This window comes from Mirounga angustirostris, unplaced genomic scaffold (genome assembly GCF_029215605.1).
Source record: "Mirounga angustirostris isolate CCGP_5_RB_7025 unplaced genomic scaffold, mMirAng1.0.hap1 SCAF_1, whole genome shotgun sequence".
NCBI lineage: Eukaryota > Metazoa > Chordata > Mammalia > Carnivora > Phocidae > Mirounga > Mirounga angustirostris.
The window spans coordinates 4,520,530-4,528,554 of record NW_026991709.1 but is presented as its reverse complement, the minus strand read 5'-3'; positions in this window follow the sequence as shown (position 1 = coordinate 4,528,554).

The window sequence follows — 8,025 nt, the reverse complement described above, 5'->3', positions numbered from 1 at the left end:
GGCCTTCCACCGCCCACCAAGGCCACGTGAAGTAGCCGGGTTTGCCCACACACCAGGGCAAGTGGAGGAGCCCTGGATGGGGCCTGAGAGCAGGATCCCACAGTCCGAGGCAAAGGTCTTTACTTCCTTGGGACGCTAATCCGGAGTCTGGGTGGAGGGAGGAGAGCAGGAGGAACTAGCTCATGAGGGAAGCCCCACCCAGTTACTCAGAGCCAAGTAAACATCTGTGATTCCCACTCGGGGCTAAAGGGACGAGAAGGAAAGTTCCCTGGTCATGCTGCCTTCCCAAGAAGCCACCGTGAGCCTTTGAGGTTTATCTGCATGGAGAGGGAAAGCCGCTGTGGATTAATTACAAAGCCAGGCGACCAGGTCTAAATCAATGGGGCAGGTCTTGGGGTCAATTGGAATGCACATCAATGGGGACATCACTGGTATGCACCCTCCCTTCTACGGCATGAGAGCCCTGAAATGCTCCACACCTGCCCCAGTCACTGGCACTGGGAGATGCAGAAGAAAGTTTGTTGCATGGATGGTGAAAGTCACGGCAGCTGCCCTAAAAAGTAAAAGCAGGGCCCCTTGACTACAGTACAGCAGGACCCCACAGGGAGAAGGTGTCCCCTGCTCACGGCTGGCCCACCCTGGGCCAACTCTCCCATGCAGGCGGCCACAGCCAAATCTTGCCACCCTCTCTTCTAGCGCTTGCCCATCACACGCTTACCCTGCCATTGGTTTGCTTTTTCCGTCTGATATTTTAGGTATTAATTTCCGACTATGGAAGATGAAGATATAGCTTGTTTACAACAACCCTGCCCACGCCCACAGCCACTTAGTGAGTCATGCCACCACTTACAATGAAATCAAAATTCACTGTTTCTACATCACTGTGATGGTCAATATGATGAGACCCGCCCCTTGCCTGTATGGGCTCAAATGAGAACTTTCCTACCACACAGCTAAGAAGGTTGGATAAAATGTGGGACTCCTCTTAAATGCCCAGCTAAACATAAGGGAGTGAAATCTCCAGAGGCCAAAAGAGAAGAGAGACATAAAGACCAGCAGCATGTCCGCACCAGGGGGCTTGCGTGATACCCTTGAAAGGCACACAAGGGAACATGCCCACCTACCAGCAAAGGGAGAACACCCAAAAGCCTAGGGGTCTCAGCCTGAGCCATGGATGGGGAAAAAAAGTCCCCCTTGAGAATTGGTAGTGTTGGGCCTGGCCCCTTCCCAGCCCTGAAATCAGCATAGGGTTGATCACAGACTGGCAGGACAACCCCGAGTCTGACCACCACAAATCTTCAGCCCGAGCATAGCAGATTCCCATGGGCACAGCCCCACTGAACATGAGCTCGCAATCCGAAATGATGACGCGCAAGGAAGACAATCCACTGGCAGATCTGACAAAGAGAAATGAAATTCCTGAGAATCTCAGGTAGTTAAGATGCTCAGATGATGGCTTTAAGCAAACACGTGTGCAGTTATTATAGATGTAAAACACGGAGCTGAACACAAGACCCTGCTGAGAAAAGCAAGGCAGATTTGGAAAGAACGAAGTAGAACTTTCAGAAATGAAACACACAGCGACTGAGAGAAACATGGGCGTGGACAGGCTAACTACAGATGAGATGCAGGCTCCTCGTGGCCAAGTCAGCTCCACTCAGCAGGTGCAGAGAGTGGCCCAGGGAGATGGGAATGTGGGCGGGACGCTGAGATTTGAGGAGAAAATTAGAACACTTTTCTCAGAATGTCCACAGCGCTGTTGTCTGTCCTCTGGCTTCCCTTTTGCTATCTACAAGTCTGATGCTGTGGATTACTCCCCCGGGAGCTCTCAGGATGGCCTCTGAGCCCCATCCTGCTGTTCCAGGGTGCCGCAGGCCCCTGTCCTTCAGCTCGGGGATGCTTCCTTCTCCCTCTGTTGCTGGGGCTCCCGTCATGGGGATGCTGGGCCACCTGGATTGTCTCTGACCCTCCTTCTTTTAAGAGTTTTATTCTTCGCATCACATTTACAAAATTTTCGATTTCTGTTCTCTAGATGTTTACACACACACGTGCGCACACACACACACTCCCGTTCTGCTTGCCATTTATTTCAAATGTCCTGTCTTCTCTCTGAAAGAATTGTAGATTTTAAAAACTTTTCTCCTGATCCTTTGTCCCCGCTTTCTCTTTGTTCCCTGCTCGTTGATGGGTTGGGGTGGTGTCTCTGTCCTCCTGTGAGGGGGCGTTCTCTGCGTCTCGTGGGCTCCCTGCTTCCTTTCCAGACAGGACTTAGTAACTGATGTTTGGAGACCCTGTGTGCCTGGGGGAGCTGATCAGTGGGGGAGGGTCTCCGCAAGATGATGGGGGTGGGGGGCCTCTGCCTGTCAAGCTGTGGATCTCCTCCCCGCTAAGGAGCTGGGTGCTGAGACAGGGGTGAGGGCTAGAGAGCGGGCTGGCCCGGTCCTCACCTTCAAGGACATGGACTCGACCTGATCTCCTCCACGGAGCCCCTTCCCCAGACCCACCCGTCCTGTGCCAGAGTCATAGGGCCCAGGCACGTCCAGTTCAAGCTGGTCCCGTCTTTGGAGCGGGGTGGGGAGAGAGCCGGCGGGGGTGCAGGGCAGGGTGGGGAGAGGCCTGGTCTCGCTGCTCTGGGAAAGACGGTAGGCGGTCCCCACCTTGGCCCCATGCTTCTCCTCGCCCTCCAGAGGCTACTGCCTTCAGCCCTGAAGACTGGCAGTATTCTTGCCAGATTCAGCGGTCATGACGTGACTCTGGCAGATGGCCCTACATTTTCGAAATGCTCGTTCTCAGGCTCTGGGCTTCTGTCTTTGTGGACTGGACGGGAAGAGTTCCCAGACAACGCAGCTGGCAGCCTGCCTCATGCCGTCTCCACGCGGTGTCATCCGGCCCATGGCGGTCCAGACATAGGCTGGGATACGCTTCACCAGGTGGACCAGGTGGGCTCCTCGAGACACACATGTGTCTGTTTGGTCTTGAAAACACATGTGGTGTTTGCAAGCTCCTTTCTTGAGATGCATCCATCGATGCACCCCCAGATTCCTCTCCCAGATCCTTCCTTCAGAAGCAATGGTTCTGCTCTTCTGTCTGCCGCCTTTCTGTCCACCCTGGAAAGACCAGCTCCCCTCTCTGGGCTCACAGAGCCGGAGTGTAGGGGCCACACTGCCTTCCATGGCTCTGCATCAGCCCACGTCCCTCGCCTCTCCCCGCCCCACTAAATTGCCACTACCCTGCAGGCGGGGGTAGGGGGAAGCGGGGTCTCCCCGCTGTTCTGCGCCCTCCCAAGGACCAAGCAGGGCAGCCCTCACAAAGCATGGCCCTCCTCCTCACCTGGCTTTGTTCCTGGGAGGCATAAGAGGGGCAGAGGCAGGGGAAATTCTCCCCTGGGGAGTTGGCTGGCCTTTCACCATGTGCCAGCCTCTTGCCCCACAGCCACCCAAGAAAGAGAAAAACGAGGTCCCGAGGCCACAGCCACCCCTGTGACCCACTCTCTGCCCAAGGGCCACCTCCCCGCCGACCCCACTCAGTCCCCTCCGGGTGCCGCCTCCCCTGGTCTCGTTTTTCCAGTAGCACGGCTGGCCCAGGCGGGGAGGAGGAAGAAAGTCGCCCGCAGGGAGACCTCATTCTTCTTGGTTGCCACAGAGGGACCGAGGCTTGATGCAACCTCCAGGCCCTGTTCCAAGCGGCAGGGTCTGACCCCGAAGCTGTCATATAAAAACAGGGGGGCCTCCCAGCACCTGGGTTCCCAGTCTCTGGGGCAGCACCACTCACACTTGGAGAAGAACGACACACAACCCCACATGTATTGTTTTAACCGTGCCTACCCTTGTGTGGGGGAGCGATGAGCAGGGAGCACCTCCTGTCCCGCAGCCTGCTTCCTCCTGTCCCCAGGGCATTCTTCTTTCTTTCTCGCCCAGCATCTAACACACTCTTAAAATCGGAGCTTCCTTCTTTTAGTGCAAACATTTTTAATAGAGATGTTAGCACTTTCCATTGGCCAGGGAGACAACTTACTCTTTGTTAGTCTCTTCTTCATCATGGCCCACAGCAGCTACCTACCTGGGAGGCTCCAGAATGTTCTTTCCCTCCTGCGCTTAGCAGAGTGGCTACCCTGAGCAAGGGGACTGCTCCTACAAGCCTTTCCCTCTTTTTCCATGGCTTCGTCCCTTCAATTAGGTGGGCGGTCTTTCAGGTGTCGCTGGGGTTAGGAACACGGCCCCCACCCCATCCCCTCAGCAGGGATGCTGGCTCCGTGCCTCCACTTCCTGAGAGAGCTCAGTGGCTGAAGGTAACTCTCTTCCTCATTCTAGACGTCATGTGGGGGCTCCAGTGAGCACTGGCACCTGGGTCTTCTCCCCCACCTCTGATGCATCTAGCAGGTGGTCCCCAGATTGTCTCTCTGCCCCACCTGCTGCGTCTTCAAAGCCACTGGGCAGCATCTCTGCTGTTGGGCTTCTAGCAACACCTTTCTAGAACATGCACGGCCCTTCTCCTGGGGTGCTGAGAGGGGGCGCTCTGGATCGGGGAGCCTACTATCTGTTTTCCTGAGAAAATGCAAAGAAACACCCTCCACACAACTCCAAGCCACTCACAGGTGGCTCCAGGTGTTCTGTGGGCTCTCCACAGAGGGTCCCCCGTGGGAGGACACATGTGGCTGTCACTACCCAGCCCCTAGTCCCCCTTTTCCAGTAAGAACATCCTGATTTTCCTTTAGGAAACTACCAACCCCACATTCATGGGTGAGATCATCCAGCCTGACCCAGCTTGGTTGACCAGAACACTCTCTTCCCCTGGCTGCCATGATGGGCTTTAGGGATGGGACAGCCAGGCGCAGAGGCCACCATACTGCAAAACTTCTGAGATACCATGAATTGTAAAATGTACCATTATCTTCAGCACCTCCAAAGGAGAAAATATGCTGCCAATTTCAATTGTAAGATGCCATCAACTCTCTCACAGCTGTTAAAACGTGAGGGTGGTGGGGGAAGGGTGTCTAAGAATCTGTGAATTATGTTTAACTTGGGGTTTGGGAAAGGAAAACCACTGGGAGAAAAAGCTCTTAATACTATTGGAATCCTTGGGCCAAGATTGTTCAAGCTTGGAGATGTCAGGCCATTTTCTGCTCATTAGCAAAGCCAACATCAAGGAAAGGTGACACTGTGAACATCTGGATCCAGCCATTCCTGACACTGGCATTTCATGAGGTAGTGCGCCTAAATCAGTGACCAGCACCATTTCATGGAAGAGATGGCCCATCCGCTGCCTCTCCTCATGTAATGATCGCTATCAATCCCGGCATCTGCCTGGTCTCAGATGTTAGGACACAGACACAGCAGAAGGACTGGTGCTCTCCCCTGAGAGTGTGTCCAGCGCAGGGCCCATGTGGCAGCATTCTGAACTCCTGACTTCACATGATAATTAATAATGATGGGGGGGCGGGGGTAGGGAGGGAAGGAAGGAAGGAGGCGGAGGGAAGGAAAACTCATCCAGGGTTAAGAGTCTCTGTTTCCAAGAACACGGCCACCAAAATGTGAGCTTAGGGGCAGGGATTCTCTCTCCTCTGAACGTCCACTTCTACAAACACCTATTCCCTTCAGCTGCAGTGTCAACAGGAGGCCTTAATAACGCTGCCCACCACACCCGCGCTTTTGAAATAAGCAGCTAGAGCTGAGCACCGTGAGATGCCTCCAGCAGAGTCCCTGGAGAACTGGATTGAGGTTCACTGACCTGGATAAAGATGGTGACTCTTAGCTAATCAGAGCTGGGAGTGGTGAACCAGTTGTTTGCTAAGGAAGCCAGGTATCCAACCTCTCTCTGGCTTCAGGGACACATCTGGAAAGCAGATGTGCTGCCAGTAAAGTTGAGATGCACCTGAGCCCAGGGGCCCGCATCTCTCATTTGGCTGGAAGTGTGCAGGGACGGGCATAGGAAGAAAGTGGTACTCAGACTTGGGTCCTCCATGCCCAGCTCTGTGGAGTGTGAGCCATGGCAGATCTGAACCAGAGGCTGGGGTTGAGACCTTTGCTACCACTACTTGCCAGGTGGTCCCCAACCTGCATATCCTGGTCAGTAACAAGAAAATGTTTGGTGCCGTGTCCCCCCTGGTTCTGACATCATCCCAGGCTACTGTGAGCGGGAGTCTATGAACCTAAATGTCAGTGTATGAGGGTGCTGCTCTGTACCTGCTCCAGCCAGGATGAACCACTTCTTTTCTAGAACCTACCATCTCCACATCCCAGAGCTGCTGAAGAAAGGCTGGTATGCCTCTCTGATGCTGCTCAGGGGTACGGGCCAGGAGGGACTAGCTGGGGGTGTCCTAAGGGACCCTCAGCCCTAGAGCAACAGCAGAACACATGAAATACAAGACTCACTTTGGTTTCCTCCCCGGAACAAAGGGTCAAAGAGCAGAGGGTCTAAGAGAAAAGTTCATGCAATCCTCAAACTAAAAGATGCTCCTAAATAAAAAAGCATGGGATAGGGATCAGAGGGAAGAGGGGAAAATGCCCATTTTCTGAGATGTGAAGAGGGAGAAAATGTAATGTTAAACTATCATTACCTCAAGACAGGAACTGAAATGATGTGGGTACCTCGTGCAAAAAAAAAATTAAAGTTAAGCCGAGTGGCAGAGTCTTAGTAAGAAAAGATTCGTAAGTCTTGATGCTGAGCAGGGAGCCTGATGCGGGGCTCGATCCCAGGACCCCGGGAACATGACCTGAGCCAAAGGCAGATGCTTAATCGACTGAGCCACCCAGGTGCCCCCTGGGTATAAAATGCTTTTTAAAGGAATCTTCATTCTGCAGGGGTGGGGAACTTGGCTGGTGCACTACGGAGCACAAGGCTGAGCGAACCCTGGCTTGCTCAGCCCATGTGAAGGCACACAGGCTGAGGCAGCAGCCAACGAATGTGGCAGGGAGATTTATCACACACGCAGGGGCTGAGCAAAGGTACATTTACGTTCAGGACGATAGGGACTAACCTCCTCACCATCAGAGAAAGTGGACACAAATATGGACACGTGGGATGAAACCTCGGGGTGTTGGATTGTAAATGAAGGCACTGATGTGAAACTATGCTTCCTAATATGATAGAGATCTGTATGCATACATATATATGTCGGTTTTATCAATCTTTTCCAGATCTGTCTGCTGAAGCCTAGAGGGAATGACACCCCTGGAACAGTGAGCACATCTAAGCCCCAGATCTTGGTGTCTAAATACCATTCTTCACTAAAAGAAACCACTTTCCTTGGAGACCTGATGGTATCTGAGGCTGGGGTGGAGGAAGGACAAGATCAGTCTGAACGCCCCTTGTGTCAGAAAGCGAGAAGTGCTCAAAGAATGACAGGGATGCATCAAAGGGACATGAGAACCAGCACGAAGGCACTGGAATTGGCCAAATTGGGGATACTTTGAACGTGAAAATAAATGACAATAATGGAGTAAAGCCCACTGATTAAATGGGAACCCTTAACTGCATACTGATACAAATAAATATTAAAAAGGGAGAAGGGAAAGCTATGCTTCATACCTTGTATCACATCGGTGGTATTTATGCCAAAATACATAAGAAAAGCAAATTGTGAGAATTAAGATAAACCTACATTGAGGACATTCTACAAAATAATTGACTGTACTGCCCCCCAAAAGGCAAAGTTGTAAAAGATAAGACTAAGGAACAGAGGACTAAAGACTCAGGAGTCGGGACAACAAAGTATGGTGGTGTCCTAAACCAGAAAGGGGGAAGAAAGATTCGCTGGTTGCTCCCATTGGTTGTTTTTTCTATAAAGAATATTTTTGAGACAGTCAACAAAACTTGAAAGGGATTTGTGGATTAGATGATGGTATTGTATCAATGTTAATTTCCTGATTTTGATGGGTACCCTGTGGTATATAGTAGAAGGTCCTTATTTTTAGGAAATACATATTGAAGTATTTAGGGATGATGGGGCACACTCTCTGCAACCTACTCAGATGGATGGAAGGACACGTATAGGATGGTTGGATGGATGGATGGATGCATGGATGG